The sequence below is a fragment of the Xenopus laevis genome, chromosome 1S (assembly GCF_017654675.1).
Source record: "Xenopus laevis strain J_2021 chromosome 1S, Xenopus_laevis_v10.1, whole genome shotgun sequence".
Taxonomy (NCBI): Eukaryota; Metazoa; Chordata; class Amphibia; order Anura; family Pipidae; genus Xenopus; species Xenopus laevis.
This window is the reverse complement of record NC_054372.1, coordinates 113,534,672-113,559,950: the sequence shown is the minus strand read 5'-3', so window position 1 is coordinate 113,559,950 and position 25,279 is coordinate 113,534,672. Positions and strand designations below refer to the sequence as shown.

Sequence of the window (25,279 nt, the reverse complement as noted above, 5' to 3'; positions counted from 1 at the left end):
CCTCTCTAAACTGAATTCCCAGGCTCAGAGCAGTCACTATAAAGATTAAAGAAAAAATAAATAAATGAATAGTCAGAAATAAAGAAGTCACATGTTGTGCTTTATATTTTTAATATAGTATTTGGTGCAATACAATGTTAGTTCCTTGAGCTATTATCATGTACACAATTTATTTCATTAACATAAACAATTCTGATTGCAATTATTTTAACTATAAATTCAATTAACGATACATTACTTAAAGAACAATGCTCATTTAAATATTGTTAGTAAGCTAGAACACTTGTTTGAAGGAAACTATGATTAAGGGGCAGATTTATCAAGGGTCGAATTTCGAAGTTGAAAATACTTTGAATATCGAAGTCAAAGTTTTTTTTCATCGAATTTGGCCATTTGCGGTCAAAGTAAAATCGTTCGATCGAACGATGAAATCGAAGTTCGATTCGAAGGATTTCAGCAATCGGTCGAATGATTTTTCTTCGACTTCAAAAAACGTATAAAACTGTTCTAGATGGTCCGGATAGGCTAACATAGCACTTCGGCAGGTTTAATTTGGCAAAGTATTGAAGTCAAAGGGACAGTACTTCGATTATCGAATATTCGAACTATTTTACTTCGAATCGAATTCAAAGTCGTAGTATCCTATTCGATGGTTGAAGTATCCAAAAAATTACTTTGAATTTCGAATTTTTTTACTTTGAAAATTCCCTTGAATTCACTTCGACCCTTGATAAATGTCAGTTTTACTGTTATAAATTATATATTATAGTGAGAAATATGGTTTCATGTTTTTAACATCTACTTTTTCATGTTCTTGGAGAATTTTAAAGGGCATTAAAAACACTGAACCTATCAAAGCATCACCCTTTATAGATACAGAGTTCCAAGAAGGTGAGCATTATAACCAACACTATGCTGGGTTGTAAATATTCCTCCCAATTTAATAAAGTGCAAGTCACACATCAGTGATAAATATGTCAGTGACTGGACTTCCACTTGTATAAATAGAAACTGAAGAGTGAAACCACAAGGCTTGCAAATAAAATAAAAAAAGCAGCTAGGCATATCACGAATGTCTACTCAGACTATGCAAGTTTCTTCAATATGTTCCGATACTGGTGTTACGACTCACCCTGGTGGTCTAGGGGTTCGTGGGGGTCGGCGGGGACGCCCACCGCTCCTCTTCGTGTAACGCGCCGGTTCCCTAGGGCCACCCTTCATGTAGCTCCTCTCTTATTAAGACCTGGCGGCATCCAATTAGCCGAGGGCTCCTCCCGAGATGAAAGGCGGCTGATAAAGGCGGAAGCAAGAGCCGAGACCAGGGAGCCTAGCATTGGTTCTGGATTCTGGGTGCCAATCGTGACAACTAGTTTGTATTATTAAAAAATGAATAAATAAAAAAATTACACCTTAACTCTCTATTAAATTAAAACATTTTTTATACTGGTATAAGTTTCTGCTAGCGCGGTTTCTATAAAACAGCAGCCCCTACATGGCAAGGTTTCTATATACTATTATGGAAGACATTGAGGCCTCATTTACAATGGCCCACATAGTGTACAAAGTGCAAAAGAAAGACTGCAATCTGCCATTATTTTGCACTTTGCAGAACAACGTCAGGTCTCTGCGGTTCATTTCAGAGCTAGAGATTATATATATATATATATATATATATATTTGGGTACCTAAAAAAGTCCTAAATGGCAATCATTTGTAAGTCCAGACGTAATTATATTAAGAACCAGTTAGACCTTGTTTGTAACAGGACAGTGGTCAACAGTACTCTGACCAGTAATATGTAGAATTCACTAGGGCATAATTATGAAAAGTAGGTTTAATTTAATAAATGGTCTTAAAGTTGCTGCTACCCATAGCAACCAATCAGTAGGCAGCATTTACTGGCTATGGGTTACTATATGTGGGCAAATTTAAGACTTTTTATTATATTTCCACAATAGGTTCTAAATAGCAAGATGCTGTTTCCTGTTAACAATATTTTTACAATATTTTTCTTTATAGTTGTGTATATTTTTACAAAAAGGCAATTCCTAAAAAGAAACAAAATATTTACCAGAAAGCAAGAAGAAATTAAAACACTCTTTCCTATATTACTCACATTTTTTTATGACTTCCCTTTAACTCAGTCTCTCACTTCTCTTAGAATATATCAGTGGAACAAAGCCATGTCAAATGTACAAAACATCATGCACTACAACTTTTTTGAACATATATAGGAATGGCCTTTTTTGCAGTCTTTAGCATGCCATTTGCCTCTCTTTTGTGCCAAAACACAATTCTTCCCTTTGTGTGAAGATCGAGGAGGGCCTCTTTTTCAGTTGGTGAAGGTGACCATTTCGCCTTTGCTCCACTCCCACTTTCCATTATGTACTCTATCATTGAGGCTTTTAAAAAATGAAGGCATTTTAAATGCAAGAGAAATATGAGCAATTTAATAAATGGAAACATCCTTTTTGTAAGTAATAAAGCATGCAGTATACCAGATTTAACAATATATAAACACAGTAATTGGGAAAATGTTCCATAATTTGTTTTCTTATGGTGTATATAGAGTAATTGATTTATGTGATGGTTATTTCTATTTTGCAAAATGACTAACAGGGGATTTTGCACTGTTGCATTTATGCACTGGTGTTGGTAAATGACTCCTCCTAAATTTGTTATAGTTCAGCATTACTCCATTAATATACTCTGAAAGTCACAATAGGAATATTAAAACATCCCTATCCAAAAGGATTTTCTGCCACTGAAATTCCAAAGCCATTCCATTTGTTTATTGCTGAATACATCTACCAAAGTACTATAATGCCTATATCATTGAAAAATAAAACGATTAAACATATTGTTGTAGACTGTGCTGGGGAAAATATAAATGCCATCACCAGTGAGGCCTACAAAAGTAATATTTCAATAAGTCTTCGGAAAACATAGCAAACAGATACAGATCCATTTCTTTTAGAAAAGATATCTTATTTGTGTAAAACCTGTTAATTGCAATAGTCCTTCAAAAAAACATATAATATAATAGCTGCTGGGGACCTTCCATGTTACAAGCTGAAGTGCAAAAATGTATGCAAATTTTCATCTATCAAAATGGTATTCCCATAGGTACTTGCATCTACACATGCATATATGTACTGTACCTTCCACTTAAATGGCACACGCACAACATATTTTATTATTGCTCAAAAATGCGAATACAAATTTAAGGCAGGTCATAGTTCTCTTGGTGTGTAACGTCCTGCACCCAGATGCCCTAAGAGGCAAAAATCTGCCTGTTTTTATGCACTTTGCATGCTGGGCTACTGTCAGTAAATGAGCCTTAAGAAGCATTACAGAAAACATTCAAGTGGCTATCTACATGCAAGGCAGAATTTGCATGCAGATTACATAATTTAATAAATTATCTGCAAAAGGAACATAATTATGCATGAATCCCTTAATATTTATTTTATATATAAAATTTGCTTTTGTGTACCTTAAATTAAAGCATTCTGGTGACATGAAAGAAAAAAACATACTTACTGTTCTCTGCATGCTCTGGCTGCTGTTATCCAAGTGGCTTTTTGATCATTATATAGCAGTAGCCATCATGGTTAGTCTAGCCAAATGGGCACTTTGCTGCTTTAGTATCCTGTAGTTTTAAATATTGGCAACAAAACAGTTTAGAGACATCACTCTGAGCAGATAAACTGTATATACCATCAATCTGAACAATAATGTTGGTTCTGTGCTTCTCATGTTTCACCAGAGAACTTTACTGCAAATGCAGAATACTTAAACCCATTTGATTTCATCAAGTCCTGAACTTGACAAGGTCAGTTTCCCAGTCATGTGACTTGTGTTCTGATAAACTTCAGTCACTCTTTACTGCTGACTGCAAATTGGAGTGATATCACCCCCTCCCCCCAGCAGCCCATCAGCAGAACAATAAGAAGGTAACTAGATAACAGCTCCATGGTAGATATAAGCCAATATTACAACTACAAATAATACACTTGGGTTAGGACTGCAGTTTTACATGATAGAGTGAATTGTTTGCAGTGTAAACAATGTAATTTAGAAATACAAACTACACTATGAAAATCATGACAAAATCCATTTAATGTAAATAAAGAAATGTGGTAATTTAAGGCCCTGACAATTGTGTTTTTACTGTCCCCTTTATGGCACTAAACTGATATGCCAATTCTCCTGTAGGTCCTCTGTCTTATTTAATAAGAGCTTCTGGACACAGAAAACATCACAATCCCCATAAAATTAGGGATTAAAATAATACAATATTTCCTAGTTTAGTTGACTTAGTTGAAATTGACTGCATATTAAATTATGACTGTTTTCTGCAAGGCTTGACTGGGACCTAAGCTAACTGAATACAATTGCGGGCAGCTAGAGGAATGGGGTCTTATTTTGCATCTACAGCCAGTAAACCAAGAAATAAGCCATTTTGGTTTGTAACATGACTTAAATCTTACCCTCCAATGGAATTTAGGACAGAGCTATCATGTAAAAGCCATTTGCAAAGCAAATGAAGAAACTTGTTTTTCATTATTTCCAAATCAGTATATGTAGAGAAGAAGTGTAGTGGGGGTAGTGTAGTTCATGTAATGGGGGTAATATACTAAATATGGCAAAGTATTGTCTAAAATAAATAACCCATAACAAACAGATACCTTGTTGATTAGGTTACTAGAACTGCTGCAAATTTATCATCTATTCTTACATTACCTGAATTAAGCAATGTCCTTATAGAGTATATTCAATATAATTCCTTCCTATAAAGCTATGGGTTTATGTAAAGTGATGTGTTGATGCATCGTTTGATTTCTCCTTTAACTATAATTTTAGACAGAAAACATACAATCTTTCTGTAAAAAAGACAGTGGGAATATATGGTTGCTGTGTGTGCAGCCCTTGTTCCCTGTACATTTTCTAGAAAGAGGTCAAAAGAACCTTAGCAGAGATCCAAGGATTCCATGATATGCCGTCACACTGGAACAATCTCTGTACTGTGTCCTCAAAATGAAAATCATGACAGAATCCCTTCAATGTAAATAAAGAAATGTGATAATTTAAGGCCCTGACAATTATGTTATTTGTCCTTTTAGACTTGGTATGCATCGCTTAGGAAAAGATCTTGTGTTAACCTATGAATAAATGTTATTTGTGGACATATCAATAGCTGTAAAAATGGATCTTAAAATGTTATTACAATATACAGTTGCTTCATTATAATGACATAAACAAGATAATTATATTCTGCTTTTTTTGTGCCAGATGTTTCTAATGCTGAAACATCAAACTCAAATCTCGTTATATAATTACAGAACATTAGCATATGATAAAAGTGATGTAAAACTACTTATAGAAATAATAGTAATGATATAATTATTCTTTATTAATTCAAGGAAGTGAATAAACATTTTCTTGTCCTTCCTATGCCTCATTTACACAGCAAGATTCACATCCGATTTAAACAACATAAAAACTGTCTCTGGCTAATCACACCTTGTACTTGCATGTGACTTTAAAGGAACAGTAGCACCAAAAAATTAAAATGTACCTTACAATATAATGTCCTGTTGCCCTGCACTGGTAAAAGCTTTGTGTTTGCTTCAGAAACTTTACTATAGTTTATATAAACAGGCTGCTATGTAACCGCGGTGGCATCCATTCAAGCTGGAGAAAAGGCACAGGTCACATAGCAGATAATAGATAAGCCCCGTAGAATACAATGGTGTTTTATTTGTTATCTGCTATGTATCGTGTGCTCTTTTTCCAGTTTGAGTAGCTGTTCCTATGATAACACAGCAGAATGTTTATATAAACTATAGTGGTGTTTCTGAAGCAAACACATAACTTTTACCAGTGCAGGGCAACAGTACATTATATTTTAATTACTTTAAAACACTTTCATTTTTCGGTGTTACAGTACCTTTAACAATACTCAGTATAATCAGGTTTTTATAGGAAATAAATCCTACAATTTATTTGCTATTTGTATTAAATTGTAGAAATTACATACTGGTATGTATCCATTGCCAGACTCAGGCAGGTAGTGATGTCACACCAAGCTAATATTGCAGCTGCTATCCTAAACAAACAGAGAGAGATTCTAGAACTGTTTACTCAGGTATGGTAAAGCTTTCTACAGAATAAATATAGCGTTCTAGCTTGCACTATTGTGGTTAATCTGTTGGCAATAAACTGCCTCGGTAGCTTTCCTTTTCCTTTAAAACCTAGGTTAGTCTTGGATGCATAGGCTTATGTGGGTTTCTAATTTTCTAAGCATACTTATTTTATACCAGTTTTGCTTAATTCCACTAGATTTGTATGAAATTATCTTTCCATATTTAGCCAAAAGTAAAGTGATTTCTCTCCAAATTTAAATCATTCCCATGCCACAGATATTTCATCCTGCCACCCCAAGGGGGGTATTTACTAAAAGTTGACTTTTTCTCACTATAATTGAAACAATATTTAACCAAACTTCCAAACCCGAATCCCTTTAATCTACCAATAAATCTACAAATCGGTGTGGGAAAAGGTATCAAACAAATTCAACAATTCAAATCATGCAACTTTTAAGAATTTTCTCCTGGAAACTGGACTTTATCTCATTGTTGCCTCAATAACTGGAATTTATCAGATTATTGAGCGAAAACCAGCCCAAACGATCGAGAGCCATGAATGCACAAAACATGTTTCAATTGTTAAAAGCTGAGAAAGAAACACTGGGCATCTGGGTGCAGGGCTAACCCTAGCCGTTTTATTAATGCAGAAGTGTTTCAGGGTGAAGCCCCTTTATCAAGCATTCAGAAACCATTGTGCAAACAGTATATTAAAATGGTGACCAATCAAAAAAATTTGCATTCATAATTGGTTAACGAAACAACCCCCCCCCCCCCCAATGTAAAGTGCAGAGAATGGCATTGTCCTGGTGTTAAATCACTAACAGAAGTCCATGTAGAATCAGGTTATGTAATACCTGGAAGGAAACAACCAAGAAATTCACAATGTAGCAAACTAACCCTACTTAAAAAAGGACAGGGTGGCCTAACTTGAATTCTAACTGCACTTTCCCATGTAGGAATTGTGGGCATTGTAACTGCATCATCCCGATAATATGGTATCACACTCACAGCAGAGCTTAAAGCATATGATCAAAGGCTTTTTCACATGTGACAGTAGTGACGTGGTGTATTGCATTACATGCCTATGTGGTCTGGCATACGTAGGCCAAACTACCAGGCCTATAAAAATGAGGCTAAATGAGCACAAATGCACGATATGAAATAATATGCCGTCATCAGCAACATTGAACCCCTTGTCCAATAAAGAAAAAGGGGGGTAAAAATGGGTAAGACAAAAAGGTAAACTTTATTAGCCAAACATTTTGTAACACAAGGCTACCAGGTGGCACAACTTCGGTGGCAGATTTTGAAAACAAGTGACAGCCAAACAAGGCCAGGACAAAAAGCGTTTGCTTCTCCAGAGACAATGTTTCTGGTTTTGGTTACTTTATTCCAGGTGCCCCAAGGGCCTTAATGAGGAGTATAATTTATCTTGCTTTTTATAAATTATTTTTTCCGATGTGCTAACTATACCTCCCCTTCTTCTACAGATAAGAAAACTACATTTATTACAATCCAGGGACAGGTAATTTCCCCTTTTTTAAGTAGGGTTAGTTTGCTACTTTGTAACTTTTTAATCTGATACTTTTTTTGTATATATGTAACAGGTTTTGGCCTGTCTATTTTATATTCATTTCTTGATTATTTCCTTCCAGCTATTACTTAACCTGATGCTACACAGACTTTTGACTGATTTGACACCTGGACAATGCCATTTAAATTCTTCCACATTGGACTGTTTCTGCATAGGACTCTGCACTTTACATTGGGGGGTGGGTTGTTTCATTAAACCAATTATGAATGCTAATTTTCTTGATTGGTCACCCTTTATATACTGTCTGCACAATGGTTTCTGTATGCGTGATAAAGGGGCTTTGCCCTGAAACGTTGCACTTCCGCATTAATAAAATGGCTAGGGTTAGCCCTGCAACCAGATGCCATTTGTGCCAGTGTTTCCTTTTCACTGACTAAATTGGAGGTTGGCGAATCCTCTTACACCGAGTACTAGGCTACTCAGCAGAGGGTGTGATAATGTGTGCGTAAGCTTCATCTGTTCGAGTCCAGTTGTTAAAAGGACCATCTGCGATTGACTTCTGCATGATTTTGACACATTTTAGCTGAAGTATTTTTTCATTCTTGTTTTTAGCAGATTCAGAGTATAATAAATCTCAAAAAAAAAAATTCCTATGGAGTTTTTCCCCTTTCAAACTAGACCAGAGAAATTCGAGGCTTTAAAAATAGGCCCCCAAATGTCAGTAACACACAACATGCCACAGATCATAGAGAACCAATGGAAGAACCATAGCTCAAAATAAATAGCTGTCTTGAATAGCTGCAGTATAGGCAAACACCTGAGATTTTACACCTTGTTAACTTGGTCCCAGTGTATCTTTAAACAGCTAAAGTGCATGCTGTTCCAGTTTGCTGAACTGGAAATATGAATGGTCATTTTCACTGATTTATTTATTATATTATTAAGATATTTATTTATGATTTCTTTATGAACCCTGCTCTGATGTACAATAACTTTGCCCGGGGAGGCAGGATTTGTTTCCTGTTCTGTACAAAGATAAATAAGATTCCCTAAGAACATTGGTTTGTCACAGGAAACAGCAGATGTTGCATTAATTAGTCTAAGTGCTTTTTTATGGAATTAGCTACTCTCCTATCTGTGTATCTGTATAACGTACTCATTTAAACAGGAGCAGCTCTCATGTTAATGATAGTTATTTATTATTTATGTATACGATGAAGGTGAAAAAGAAACGTATTCTTACTTGATAAATAATGTCTGTTTCATTCCTAAATACTGATGATGGTTTAATCTGGAAATTGCAAGAAAAAAAAAAACACTGGTTGTCAGTAGTCAAGCTTGAGAGAAGATGCTCTGAACTCCATATCTTCAACCTCCAATAAAACTTTCAGACTATTATAGTTGAACAACGGTTGGAGTGGCCTTGCTGCATGAACCTGGACATGTTTTTAAATGATTAGATTATGTAATAAAAGCCACTAAGTTTGCAGTAAACAATAGCAACCAATCAGCAGGCAGAATTTAACAATCTCCTGTTTTAAAGCAAACATCTTATTGTTTGCTATGAGTTACTGCTCCTGGGCAAACATAGTGAGTGCCACCTCTTGGGAGAAACTGCATCAATCAAAACCTTCTTCCCTTCATACATAGGGGAAGAATCATGTCACCATGTAGTGACTATCTCTCAGGAACACTGACCTCCACCTTGATTTTGACCCCCTACTGTAACCAAGCTATACAGAAAAATAATTGTTTCTTCTTTATTTTATTGAGGTTATCGGCTCAATGACCCGCTACCAATATAACCCAATATGAAGGCAACCAGCAGAGGCTACGGGAGTTAAATGACAAGGTAAGGCTAATTCATAGGATGGCACCATGGCCTGGAAATATTTCTATAGAAGTGCGTCAGCATCATTATGCTTGGTTTTTCCATTGATAGTATTAGGCTTGCACAATAAACTAAAACAAGAAAATATATGTGTAGCACACATGCACATATCTAAGCCTACACATATGATAACTGGAAAGAACAGCAAGGAAGAGATGGGAAAAAAACCTCCCTTGACCTGTAGGACCGTTTAATGCTACAACCCATAAAATTAATATTTAGCGCATGTCATGGGGCAGCAACTTTAATAGGGTAATGTAAAACGTGTTTGAACAAGTCGAGTAACTCATGGCAGCCAAATGGATGTGTGTTTTCAAACACTTGACCAATAAATGCTATTGGTTGAGTTCTTGCTATGGAGTAATAGGCCACTATCAATCTTTAGATTGTTTATTGCATTAATATAATAATATCCTTAAACATACCCCCCAAATATTATAAATTGCAAAAGTGTTCAACAGAGGACTTTCAATACATATTCACAAAGCAAACATTATATACCCTTTCTTATACTACTTTTAAAACATTCAGGTATGCAGAATTCTTACTGTTTTTCTGTTCCCTGTGAGCCTTCTTCCTTGGATATTATACTTCCTCTTGTACATCTTCCCTGACCTTATCTGTAGTGGCTTTAAAACTACAAACAGCACAAGGTTTGTGCAAAGGTGTTACAGTACAGTTTAGTAAGCCTGTCCCAGTTGTTTTCATCTTGCTGACTTTGGAAGAACTACAGCCACCTAAAAGAAGAATAACATGATATTACTCATACGCGTGATTACGTGTGGAGACACAAAACGTGTAAGATGTTCTGTTACCTAATGTGAAATAAAGCTTTTCTTTTACTCTACACCGCGTCCGAGGAGTTCCTGGAGTGCGCATGATATTACTGTCATTTCTATTCATACTAATAACTTCAGGAACAAAAGTACAGAGCCTGTACTCCTTTTCTTCTTGACTTCAAAAAAAAAAAAAACCTTTTTTTTTGAGGCTGAAATGTGCTGGGAAATGTTTTTATTACAACTTTTCTTTTTGTATATCAGACTTTGTTCTGATATTTTTTTTTTAAATCTCTTACAGTTGCATCCTTCTTTGCTTTTGATTGGATGCCAGTGTTACCTCTTCCCAATTTTTATTTCAGCTGTATTCATCATATACTCTGTGTATCCATTTGATCTGTTTTACTTATTCATTTTACAAAGCTTACAAACTTGACTTATAGAAAATTCTTTAAAATAACTGTTAGGTAAAAACACTTCATATTAATAATGTTCAGTTACTTACAGGACTGCAAATCCTTTAATATAAGCCAATTTAGTGATAAATGCAATTTAAACTAGCTGTATGGCAATTTTGAATAACACCAATACACGCCAGTGGTGGCATTTACTTATTGAAAGAGTTTTATTTCCGATAAGGATGCTCCAGACTGTAAGATGGAGATCAAAAAGCATACCTCCTCTGGGGTCCACAATTTTCACTACAGCTCTTGTCTTAGTGCCAACAAACAGCATTCACCGGAGAACTCAGAACTACTTCAAAGACCTCGTCATCTTCTTCTAATCCATCCTGGATAATTACTATATTCCAAATCTTGGTTGACACTCCTACAACAAGTAAACATTTCAATTACTCCTTTAATTACCATTTCAAACAACCTGGTGATAGAGAAATATATTAATTAGCATGTCTGATGTTAGACTGGAAGAGCTGATGGATGCTATTGTGCCCTCAAAATTCTGATTGCCCTCCTGCTGTTCTCTCAAATCACGGAACACGTCTACAAAAGATCACTGGACAATTTTGTTTAATCCTACCCTAATGTAAAGAAAAACCATAGGGTTACATGTGAATGGAAATGTATATGCCGTTGCCAAATATATACTGGGGAATAAGAGCTATATTTAGGGAGTCCCAAGGAGTGGAGGGATTGTTTATGGACCTGCAGGTAGAAAGGAGGAGGACACTCATTCATGCATATTAAATTAATCCCCTGACTGCGCAAACCATGCAGAACTCCTATATCCATAATGCTAATAGTCCTTCTGAAGTAACCAAGTCTGCAGTTATGGTAGAACAACTTGGCAACAACAATACTTGTTTCAGCAACTCCCAATACCCAGCCTAGAACTGCCAGGGGGTACCTGATATTTTAGTACAACAACTGAAAAGTCATAGGTTTGGAAACCTTTCATTATATGAATAATACTCCCTCAAAGTTTGTTTATTTTCAGGGCCCTACCAGCACTAGTAAATCCAGTTAAAATGTGTATCCCTTCAAAGAACCCAGAGAATCTTCTTTATACTATTAGCAGAAACAGCACTAGGCACAAAAAGCTCTTGGGCCTAGTCTCAGTGTATTTTTGTACATAGCATCAATCCACCAGATGCATTTCCATGACTAAGGCTAAGTGCAGATTGTGCTAAGGCACATGGAAGTTCTTACTTTTCAGCAGATCCCTGAGCATCCTGCATCCACTTGCACTTGTGAATGGCACAAATTTAAGGAGGTGTATCAGTCCAAAGCCCTGCCCTGTGGTGTCCATATAAAGTTGGCTACGTGTATGCCATCTACAATTTTGCTGTAAATTGCTGCAGGCTCAATCATACTTGAATTCTTGAAAAAAATGCATAGTGGCCAATGTTCTTACACCTCCAAAACGTGTGGATTTAGCGTCTAAAACAATCTTTTGTTGTATCAAAATTTATATGCTCTTAATTCTATAACATCCTAATAGGTGCAGTTTATACCAAGGGACAGAAGTGTGAAATTTTAGCTCAGCACAGAAATCTAACTCACTTTCTCTTCATTATTATGGATTCAAGTGTATTTATCAAGTTAGAGTTCACAATTTGATAAATACACTTTGAAAATCCAACTGGACTTAATAGAAAGTGGGTGAGTTTTCCTGTGGTGAGCTCAAATCTCACATTTTAATAAATCTGCTCAGAGATCCAATTCTAGAGTCTTGGCAGAAAACAAAATATATTGAATCCATTTCATAACATGGTGAGTCCTTGAAGCCTGACATACTATTATTATTCCTGGTTGTATGCCTGTACCATAAAACAACATCCTCTGCTTCTTCAGTCTGGTGATCCAGAATGATCCACCACTGATCATTCAGTGCTCATGTGATGCTTTTCGTCAGTGCTCATGTGATGCTTTACTGATAGAGCATCTGTCGGGGGCAAGTCTATGCTACTTTTAAAGGGCACATTGCTAGACAGCAAGAAATAAAAAAAGATATGCTGAAAGATAGCATGTATGTAAGGTATTCATTTTAATTCAAGAGCAACATAGACTTTTAGTGATAATATTCTTTTAAGCCAATCTTAAGCATAACCTTAAAACACTATCGTAAATGTTCATGGCTATTATATGACTTAATATATCTAACAGAATATGCTCATTTTTTTTTAATGATGGCAGAGATTAAAATACTCTAGCTCCCCAGCCGTTATATTGGCACATAGTAAAGTCAAGCTAATGTAAGACTGGCACTCTCTCAACCAATGTTTGACAAAGCACTTCCTATATGATTAAACATTTGGCACAAGGTTGCTGTTCATATCATCCTTGCTGCGGGTTGTTATCTGGTGTTTCTTAAAGATACGTATGTGTTCTTTCCAGTATGCGTAGTAACAGAATGCTTTGTACATGTCTTTTACATCACACAGAGCACTGGCACTGCAATTATGTTACTAAGCCTGCAATCTTCCTAAGTAGAGCTATGGCATATACAGTTTTCGTGTTATGAATGTCTGTTGTTACATTGTAGAAAATTGTCAGGGTAATAACAAGGTTTTCATCTCCCCCCGAGCATATTATTTGAGAGTTAAGTGTCTTAAAGTACAGGTGTGAGACGTAATGGCATTTCTGCTGAATACAAAGTGAATCATTTTTGTCAAAGTCAAACTGGCTCCAGCCAAAGTGCCATTCTTACAGCAAATTTAAGTTATAAATCATTTATAAATTTCCAGCATATTCTGCGTCGAAGCATATAGAAGTGTGAATACGTTAAACACATGTATGTTTCTCTATAAAAAGGAGATTGATTAAAGGCAGAGAGATTGGGAGAGCGTGGAAGGGAATTCCAGAAGGTTTGTAGTTCCAGTGAAGCCATGAATGCGTTTATGTGAAGAGGTGATGAGTGAGGTATTGAGGAGGAGATTGTTAGAAGAACATGCTAAGCAGTTGGTGAGTACTTGGAGATAAGTTCAGAGATATGGCAGGGCTGTGAGTTGAATGTCAGGGTCAGTCATTTTAATTTTATCTGCAAAGGTAGTGGAAGCTAGTATAGTGCTATGTACAGTATGCTTAAAATTCAATGTATGCATATATGTGTGTATAATAACCTTTTATTTGTCTGTCTATTCATACATAAGTAACAGGAAACTTTTATGAGTGGTCTACATTTTATTCTTCATTGCATCGAAACATATTTAACTATAAAACCCTTCTTATTCTGAAAACAAAAGGACAAAAACACAGTAGCTCATTTTCTGTTTTCTGCACTCTATTGCCAAAGACTCCAGGGAAAAGAGTATTAACACAAGGGTGCAATCCTCTATGTTATTTGGCACACTTGCACAAATTACTACAGGTCCAAATCAAATCAAATGAATATTGGTATAGTGGGAGTCGAGGGGCTGCAAGTGCATGCTGGGCCCCTCCAAATCCAAAGAATATTGTGCTGCATTAGTTAGGCCCTATAGCATGTGGTAAAGACAGGGCTGGCCTGCAGAAATGCTCTCTGCATAAGCACTAAGGAGTGTGCTCTTTTGTTTCTGTCCAGGGTCTTCGTAATTGCCCTCTATGGTGTTAGGATATCAGCTGCTTGCAGCAGCCATAAAAACATGGCCACTGCCCCCCTTTTATTTATTCATAATAAATGAAATAGAAATGAGTGAGACATGGCCTGGGGAGTGGAATTCAGGACTTGAAAATGTGCAAAAGTCATAGTTACAAAACAGTGCCTTTCCTCCATGCGTTAAGTTGAGAAATTTGCCTCAGGCAGCACTTCTGATTTTTTTTTGGGGTGGGGGCAGTTTATGAGGGGGGCCAGATCACTGGGACTGCTGTATGGTAGCTTCACCTTCCCAACTGCTCTAAACTTTGCCTCCCACTCACTTGTTTGCTGCAGGTGGCGGTATGGCGAGAATCGAGGGCCTGCAAGTGCTCCCTGGACTCCTGCAATATTTTTTGCAAATGGGTGTGACTCGTTGAATGTACGGCACTGATTTTATTATTCATTTCTTTTAACTATACTGAATATGTTTGCAAACACGGAGCACCAGTGAGTTAAAAACAGAGGCGATAAAAAATCGGCTATTGCCAAACATATTATAGAATGTCATGGTGGAGTCTCAGATATTACTTTTCAGATTATTGATAGTCCAAGATTTAACATTAGAAGAGGTGATAAGGATAAGACCCTGTCTAGGTTAGGTTCAGACTTATTGGATTTTTGAGTTGAGGACCATAAATACTTATGGAGGACTCAATCGAGATTGGGAATTAACTTGCTTTTTTTGATTTCATTCCTCCTCCCATGTTTTGACTGCCTATGGATTTCGGACAACGTTTGGCTTGTTGATGAATTTATAAATTAATTTTTGTTGGTCATTTATTCATGTTTGATTTACATTTAATTAATTATATACAATATATAAATATATTAATGTTGGTATTTTTTAGTTAATGGAATCTCATTCTGTTAAATTAAGTCAGTTTTGGTTGTAATTATAATTATAAGATATACTGTCCGTCTAATATGTAATATGCAATATCTATTTAATTGTTTATTGGTTAATATGCATGTCAGTGGCACACTTCCTTTGTTTCTGCATTAGATCGTGTGGTTTTACCCACGATAGGGTTAATGTTTTTAGAAGGGGTGTGGTATTGTGCTTTTAAATACTCACATGAGCTGATACAATTTACTTCTTGAGGAAGTGGGTTATGCACGAAATGCGTCAAAGCTGTTGAGCTCACTACGCTCTGTTCTTATATTTTAAATGCATTTCTAATAAATGGATGTTATAAACTCGCTGGTGCTCCGTGTTTGCAAAGATTTTGTTGGAGGTTACACGCATCGGGAGCGTTCTTCACGTGCAGCACAGTGGACATACATCAACGGGTCTGTGAGTGCTCCCCTTTTTTCCTTTGTTTGACTGCCTATACTGAATATGTAAATGGATTAATAATTGGGCATATGTAAATGAACAATGAATGATTAAAAAAATTAATGAATGAATAGTAATTGATTGATTTTTTTTCTGTGGTGAGCTTTAATCTCACATTGTGATAATGTTCTAGAGAAATTAAAATGTATTTCCCTAGTTGTGCAGACAGCAACTATGATGGCACATATTCCTTTATATATCCCATATTTCAATCAATAACACAGACACAAGTGAGATGGTGACTAGAGCAGCCATGAGTAATTACTGAAAAGACAGCCATATTGACATCATTAGCACCTTAACACCAGCAGAGACCTTTGATTGGGAATATTGCTACTTGTGTATTCCGAAAAATCAACAAAATACAAACAGCTCAGTCTGGCCATAGGTCTGTGCTATTAATGGCAGCCTTCCGAGGATATTATGGGGCGTATATTATGCCAGTTCCTTGGAGGGCAAAAAAACATTACAGATTACACACATTTAATTTTACCTCCCCTCCCAGCGAAAAATAGAAAATTGCAAAACATAATATTTGAATCAAGTTTTTATCCATTAACTAAGTCAAATTTTTTTTGTGTAGTGTTACTTTTAAATTCTTTTGCATGTTAATTAGCACATCAACTGTTGACTCACTCATAAAGATGATATCGTTTTTCGTGAAGAAAAAAAAAATTGCAAGGTGTCTCCTATGTAGAATGGTTTGTCTATATTATAGCCATAATGATTATTTTTCCTCCTAAAGTGAGCACAAAGTCATTCTTTTGGCAGCTGTATGCAAGGGCTCACTACTTGCAAGGTCTGGGAAATAGAAAAACATGCCAAATTCTGTCTGCAAATAGCTGTGTTTTACTACTAATTAATTAAGTATAATGTAAGTAAGATAACGCTTTGTTACAGTACATTAATCACCTGCTGTTTAACAAACAACGGTTCCAACATGATTTTTCAGGCTTAAACATAAATATATTATATTCTGTAGAAAGAATTACAGCATTATTTTCCAATACAGATTTTACCTGTGAAGGTTTTTTTTAACAAAATGTCTCCTTTTGTAGGCGCTGAAATCCTGCAGGCAATACATAGGAATGTTAGCTGCTCTGTGTTGCCTTTTTCGACTGTACATTAACATACCCCCCCAGTGTATTGGGCTTTCTTTTTGTCCTTTAAAAGACAAATAATGATAAGAGATTTTGTACTCTTTTTTTTGATTTGACCAAAGTGTTTTTATTTTTCAGTGCACAATGCCAGCATGTATAATGTGGTACATACAGTATTTAAGTATTTAGTCTTGTTATATATGTTGTCTAATGACAGTGGCACACAAGGTTGCTGGATTATTATAGCTTTTTTTACGGAAATCAAAAAAGCAAGGTGCTCACTTGAGCTCAAGCTGTGCACAAGTAAAAAGCAAAAGCAAGAGTAAATAAAAAAGAAAAAGTATGGAGCAGGCCCGGACTTGCAATCTGTGGGTTCTGGCAAATGCCAGAAGGGCTGCTGTAAGTTCCCATAGACAGTCACTATTTACTGGGCTGGTGGGAGGCTGCTTGGGCCTCTGTGTACTTGGAATGCCAGGGCCTATTTTGATTCCCAGTCCGGACCTGGTATGGAGTCCGAATACAGTGAGCACACAAAAGACTGGCTTGCAGTTAAAGTCTTTCAGGCATTGAAACCCTTAGCACAAACTAACTAACACTAATGGAGGAAAAATGATATTACATCAGGAAAGTCTATTTTATATCCTTACACGTCCAGCAATAACAAAAAAATTCTAAACGTAATACTTGCAGTTAGGGTTGCCACCTTTTCCGGAAAAAAATACCGGCCTTCCTATATATTTATTTTTTTCCCTATTAATAACATTGGGATCAACCATAATTTTTTCCGGCCAGGTGACAACCCTACTTGCAGTGTATGCCCATTGTATGAAAAACATAAGATCTATTTGCCTAGGTTATCCATAGCTTTAACGTTATAATTTTGTATTGTTAAATGAATCATTCTTTATTTTCTCCATTTAGGCTGAGTTTCACTGTTGTTCATGGCACACAGGGCATTTACTCCACTAGCAATTAAAAACCAGCAATCCTTATCCACTGTGCTGCCTGTGCTCTCAGCTAGCAGCAAATTATTATTGAATTATTAAAGAGGAATCTTTAACATTGAAATCTCAGTGTTTTCAAATAACTAACACCATTAATGAAACATGTTTGCACGTGTTGAAACCAACCTGCACCATGAGTTCAATTTAAGTCGCCTTACACCAACATCTGACGAATAGTCTGCATGGTTATATTTATAGGGATTTACCTGGATCAAACTAGATACGTCTGAAAGGAGTCATGGAAATGTCTTTCCCAACACAGCACTTATTTCATTCACCTACAAGAAAAGGGAAATAAAACAATAAAAACAATAAAACAATAGCAATGATAATGGGTCAGCTAAACACAAGTGACGTCAGTTAAGGGCTGTATAGTGATGTATGAGGAATATCCAGGTTACTAAAGTAAATACGAAAGCAACAATTGCAGTTGTTAACAAAGTGCATCTTATTTTCTGTACTTAAGTTTTTTATTCTCTGTTTCACCCAGATTGTAAAGTAGGATAATAGGAATCCTTAAAAAAACAGATATTGCGCTGAGGGCCATTGTTCATTTACTGACAACACAAGTTTCTAATCATGCCCAAATATACAAAGCTCATCTAAGCAGTGATAGGCATCCCAAATGTACTAAGGATTATAAATACAGCCAATGCTCTACAGTCAGCTGAGTAAATAAGGCTTGTTTATCTACCTAACCACCAAGTACATATACACTCTATACAATAATACACTAGGCAAAGAGATATTGCAATTTCGTCCAGCCATATACTGGCTGTTTAGCTGATCTCTGAAGGATGTTTTCTGAAGATAAATTGGCACCAGTTGCTTTGTCCTAGAACTGCTCGACTTTTTGCATGATTTGATCAAGCTACCCAAATAATAAATAATTTAAGCATAACCCAGTCCATCTCCGGATTTCTAGTTGACAGTCTCCCTGCTTCCATGTCACTGTGTAAAGCTCATTTTTCTGATTCAAATCTCCACCGAAATCTCCGGTAACCTATTATCCAGAAAGCTCCAAATTACGGAAAGGCTGTCTCCCATAGACTCAATTGAATCCAAATTTTCAAAAATAATTTCATTTTTCTCTGTAATAATAAAAGAGTACATTGTACTTGATCCAAACGAAGATATAATTAATCCTTATTGGAAGAAAAAACAGCCTATTGGGTTTATTTAATGTTTAAATGATTTTCTAGTAGACTTAAGGTATGAAGATCCAAATTACGGAAAGATCCCTTATCCGGAAAACCCCAGGTCCCGAGCATCCTGGATAATGGATCCCATGCCTGTATTTGCAAAGTGGGGATGCCATTAGTACCTGCAATGAGCATTTTTTTTAATAACAGCATTAGCACATGATATTCTTGCTGCTAGACAGTTGCAGCTATTGACATGTTCAGGGGAGCAGTAATTCCAGGGTTCCTATGTGTCAAAGCGGGAGCTTATGCTTTACTCATCAAAGTAGGTGCGTTGTCATTTCCCACAAGTACATGGAAATGCAAGGAGTATATTGTACCATTTTTGAAAGGTGTCTATACACTAACAACTTTGTACTCATTCTAGTGTGCTGCATTTATGATGGTGGTTGTAAATAAGCCATTTAATCTGTACTTGAAGTCCTGCTCCTGTAGTTCTGACTAGGTGGGGCTGCTTTGTCTTTCACATAGAGTAATTATCTGCATATAAACAAATGCTGTATTGGTTAGAGAAAGTCATTAAATACTGAATGAAAATAGATTTTTTTCAGTGTGTCTGTAAATATGTTTCATTTAGGAAAAGCAGTTTTACTTATAATATCTACAGCAGTACAACACAATTTTTTGCAGTGAGTTAAATGTACTACTCCTTCAGTTTAAAAAAAAATATATTTCATATTTTAATATTACAAAAGATAAATGCGTGACTTCCTCAGTAAAAAGCTGACACGGCACAAAGTTAAACTTCTACTTGTTTCATATACGATTCAGTTCACGGGGGTGCTACCTTGAGTGAAACAAATGCAGACTCCAGGGGGTAACCTCTTCTTGTCATCTTCAAAGGCTCAACTGCCTCGGTTTCACACACCTCATACATGCCTGGGAGCAATTCAACGCGACTCCATTTCAGCTCTAAGCTGCAGAAAATAAAATAAAAAACAGACTAAATCATTTCAAGGCACATTCAATTACATCTTGGTTAATGCACTGATCTTGGTATAGTTTCAAAAGATATACACACCCCGGGCAGCCACTGTGTCCCCAGGCATGAGTAACTATAGCACAAACTGGAATTACAGGAAGACCATCTCCTATAGACTCCATTTTTAAAACGTATGCTCTTTTTCTCTGTAATCAAAACAGTACCTTCTACTTGATTCAAACTAAGATCAAATGAACCCTTATCAGTGACAAAACAAGCCTTTTGGGTTTAATTAACATTTAATTATTATTTTCCTAGACATAAGATATGGAGATCCAAATTATAGAGAGATGCCTTATCCGAACATTCTGCTTAACAGGTCTCATACCTGTACTGCTGAGCCTTTGGTTTGCAGTTCTGCAGGTTGGTGGGTTTGCTCTGCAGTGTTGGAATACTGTGAGCTGTGCAAAGGGATAAAGGTAATGGGAGCAAGCCCTTCTAATTACTGGCAGCTGGCTACTTTCCCTGAATAGATTACTGCATAACATATAACTATTGAAAATATTTGCTTGCGTTGTATGTATTGTGTACAGGTATGGGACCTTTTATCCAGAATGCTCAGAACCCTGGGTTTTCTGCATAACAGCTCTTTCTGTAATTTGGTTCACCATGCCTTAAGTCTACTAAAATATGATTTAAACATTAAATAAACCCAATAGGTTTGTTTTGCCTCCAATAAGGATTAATTATAGCTTAGTACAGTTTTATTATTACAGAAAAAAAGAAAATAATTTTAAAAATGTTAATTATTTAGATAAAATGGAGCCTGTGGAAGACAGGCTTCCAGTAATCCTGAACTCTCTGGATAATGGGTTTCTGGATTAGAGATCCATACCTGTAATAATTATTAAAGAATAGTATGTCGAATTTTGCAAGGCTATCAAAATCACCAATTTTTTAAAGGGAAAAGTAACACCAAAAAAATAAAAGTGTTTTATAGCAATGAAAATATAATGTAGTGTTTTGCTGCACTGGTAAAACTGATGTGTTTGCTTCAGAAAGACTACTATAGTATATATAAAGAAGATGGGGGAAGCCATTCAAGCTGTAAATAGGCGAAAAGTACAGAATACCCACATAACAGATAAGCTCTGTAGTATACAATGGAATTCTTCAGAACGTATCTGTTATCTACTCTGTATCATGTGCTTGAATGGCTGCCCCCATGGTTACACATCAGCTTGTTTATATAAACTATAGTAGTGTTTCTGAAGCACACACACCAGTTTTACCAAGGCAACACTACATTATATTGTCATTCATTAAAAATGCTTTCATTTTTTTGGTGTTGCTATTCCTTTAAGTCATTCTCATAGGAGCAATGGCCCAGTATGTAATGTTGTCTGGTTAATTACTTTCAAATGCTGTCAGCTATGGAATTTCATCATAGATTTATAGTGGTTTTGATATTTAAGCAATTGGCAAATTAAAAAAGGCAGTATATCACTGGGTTTATTCTTGCAATGCCTAATCCAGCTGTTCCCCTGTTTTTAAATGCACAGATGTTGAAAGCTATGGCAAGAGAGACATCTTCTGGTGAAATGAAAGATTACACCTCTCTGGGAACTTGTTTTGAGTCAAGGATGTGCAAACTACAGCATTTCAGCTGTTTCTCAACTACACATTGAAGATCACACAACTGCAGATGATGGTATCTCTCCATAGAAGCTTAACCTAAAAATATTGTCCCTGCTATAGGCGCTTTCATTTACAGCCTATTTTAGTTGTCTGTTTCCAAATAATGCCACACCGTGCCCTTTTCTGGCGTTAGAAGGGGATTGTAACATTATAGTAAGTTAATATTATAGAAGGTTATATCCTGGCCCTTAGCAACCTGAGCCAGGAACACATTTGTGAGTTACTGGGGGTGGAGGTGAAACATTTATTTATATCATTAAATGGATATCACCCTTTCCTCCCCACCCCTAGTAAACAATTTCATTAGACATATTGCAAGAGAAACAATGAAAAATTAAATGATGGTTGTATTTTAATAAGATGATGTGAATGAAATGTATGTTCATTCCATAAAATGTGTTCCTTGTTGATTTGGAGTTGATTTACATTTGTGGTAAAGCTCTGTTTCCAACAGGATCTGCAACTTCAAACTCAATGGTGTCATGAAAAACATCCGCTGATGGATTTATTAGGTACAGCACTGATTTGCTGTTCAGATCCCTTTGCGTGAATCTTTCTCTTATAAACCTGCCTAATGAATAAAACAGAAAATAAGCAGCATTAGTTACAGAAGAGATTAATTAAAATGTATACACTAATAAAATAAAAAAATAAAGCTTAAAATAAATCTGTGTAAAATTTTGCAATTTATATTAGTTATTTTTTTCCTTTTCAGAGCTATTTAATTTTTTTATTAGCTGGTTATATAATGAATTTTGTAACAATAGTGCCACCTGTTGGTCAGTTCCTGTAACTGTTCAAAGAGATACACCTTCAGAAGGAAAACAGAGAAGTGTTCTCTATCATTCCAGAGGCCAGGGTGGTGGCATAACAGCAGGGAGGAAGGAGGTCAACCTATACAGGAGGCTTCTGTTTGGAGAGGCCCATGCATAAGGAAACAACCCCTAGGATTGAAGAAAAGTACTCAAGGGAGCACTCTCTGCACAATGTTCGTTCAGATTTTTTAGTAAATTAAGCCAAATCGTGGTTGAGAGTTTGGTCGATGTTTTATTTTTAATATAATGAGAAAAATTAGAGTTTTTATAATACCTCACCCGTATCTTTAATTTGATTTCCATTTAATGGCAATATATAATCTAAACTAAAAGCATTTTAGCCAAACCAAATAAACACTTTTGGCAGATAAAACAGAGGAGACCTACTGTATCTGTTGTAACATTCTCTAAATAGCCATAGTTGTGTTCCAAACCCAAGCCTATCTGTATACCAACTGTACACAATGAATACAAAGGGACCTAAAAAAAAAGGCAACAGAATTCCCTGCACATTGCAATGCATTGTTGTGAAAAAACAGCATACTTATTAAGTTTTTATACTGATTTTTGGCAACAGTGTACCTCTGCTTACAAATCCAGTGTATCTGTAAGCAGCTGCTTCAAAATGCTTTTTTACACGGTTTTTCCTAGACCAACTTCCACTGACACTATGGGGGTTATTTATCAAGGTCCGAATTTATCCTCGTATTGGCTGCTACAAACTCCGATCTAAGCCGCTCAGGTTTTTAACGCTTATTTATTATTACATTTTCCCGAAAATTACCTTTGCTGGAAAATCTCAGATTTTCACGATTTTTTCGTGAATTTTCCCCGAAATCAACATTTCAATCACTCCACTCAAGGAGTACAAAACTGCTATTACAAATCTTTTTAACCTACAGCATACTTAAGTTTTTATACTGATTTTATACTGATTTTTATACTGAAATCTCCGAATTTTTCTGTGTTTTCCCCCGAAAGCTCCGAAAACATTGTGAAATTGCCCAAAACCCCCGACACAACCAAAAATCAATGGGACTGTTCCCATTGACTTTTATGCAACCTCGACAGGTTTGAGATGCTGTGTTTTTTATTCCGGCTTTTTAGCCCTCTGGGTTTAATAAATTCTGAAAAATTTGTGATTTTTTTAAAAGCCTATTATAACACAAAAAATCATGGATTTTTCGGATTTCGGGGAATTTCGGGTTTTTACATCGATTTTTAATGCGAGATTTACACACAGCATAATAAATAGACCCCAAAAATTCTCACATAAGAAATTATTTTTTTTCTCTGCCCCCAATAATTGGGAACATGTTGTATAGTTTGTGAAATATTGAACAATGCTAAAGATTTTTTAAGGTTCTGGCAATAATGGGTTTCCACAAGTTGTTCCACTTCTACCTCCCTCCAGTGGTTGTGCCGAGAGAGAGAGAGAGAGAGAGAGATAATAGATAGATAGATAGATAGATAGATAGATAATAGATAGATAGATAGATAGATAGATAGATAATAGATAGATAGATAGATAGATAGATAGATAGATAGATAGATAGATAGATTAAACAGGATAGAGTATCATACTCATCAGGATTACGTACATGCAAAAACAATGTATTACAAAAATCAATTTCAATCAACATTTCAATCACTCTACTCAAGGAATACAAAACTGCTCTTACAAATCTTTTTAACCTGTTTTCATATAGTTTGTGAAATATTGAACAATGCTAAAGATTTTTTAAGGTTCTGGCAATAATGGGTTTCCACAAGTTGTTCCACTTCTACCTCCCTCCAGTGGTTGTGCCGAGAGAGAGAGAGAGAGAGAGAGATAATAGATAGATAGATAGATAGATAATAGATAGATAGATAGATAGATAGATAATAGATAGATAGATAGATAGATAGATAGATAGATAGATAGATTAAACAGGATAGAGTATCATACTCATCAGGATTACGTACATGCAAAAACAATGTATTACAAAAATCAATTTCAATCAACATTTCAATCACTCTACTCAAGGAATACAAAACTGCTCTTACAAATCTTTTTAACCTGTTTTCATATAGTTTTCATATAGTACACCTGAACTGAGCATATAATGGATTTTACTTTTTGCTTTGAGAAACAGAGAAACCAAAGAGATGGGCTAAAAGGAGCCAAAATTTACAATGCAAGACATGCAATGTAAAGCTTTATGAAAACTGAAGGTATTTACATGCCTCATGCTACACACCTAGCCCTGCCATTATACCATTAATGTTATTTTTTAATTCTCACATAAGGGGTAGATATATCAAAGAGTGAAGTTAGAGATCCCCACAGTCCGCAGAGCGAAATACCACCTCTCTCCATTCACTTATATGGGATTTTTAAAGGTGTATACATCAAATGGTGAACTTTCACTATCACCCTTTGATAAAAACGCCTTTAAAAATCCCATAGAAATGAATGGAGAGAAGCGGTATTTCACTCTGCAGACTGTAGAGATCTCTAACTTCACTCTTTGATATATCAGTTGCATTTTTGGCTAAATATATGAATAAAAATAAATATATATCAGGCAGACTACTACTAATTAGTGCAGTGAACCACATTTCCTGGGCCCCTATTTCATGACTCACACATTAGATGCATTAATGTATAAGAGATGAGGGACAAAGTGGTTGATTAACATTTGTGCAAAATTGCACCACAAGTCACCCAATGCAGTTTCCTGCCTAAAACTATTCCTCACATTGCAAAAGCAATGAAAATTCATTGGATTATTC

The 25,279-nt window shown here is 35.8% G+C and overlaps 1 pseudogene; it reads right to left on the bottom strand.

Moving 5' to 3' along the window:
* Positions 1-1,386: 1,386 nt before the first annotated feature.
* Positions 1,387-24,757, bottom strand: LOC108704833 (annotated as a pseudogene).
* Positions 24,758-25,279: the final 522 nt, after the last annotated feature.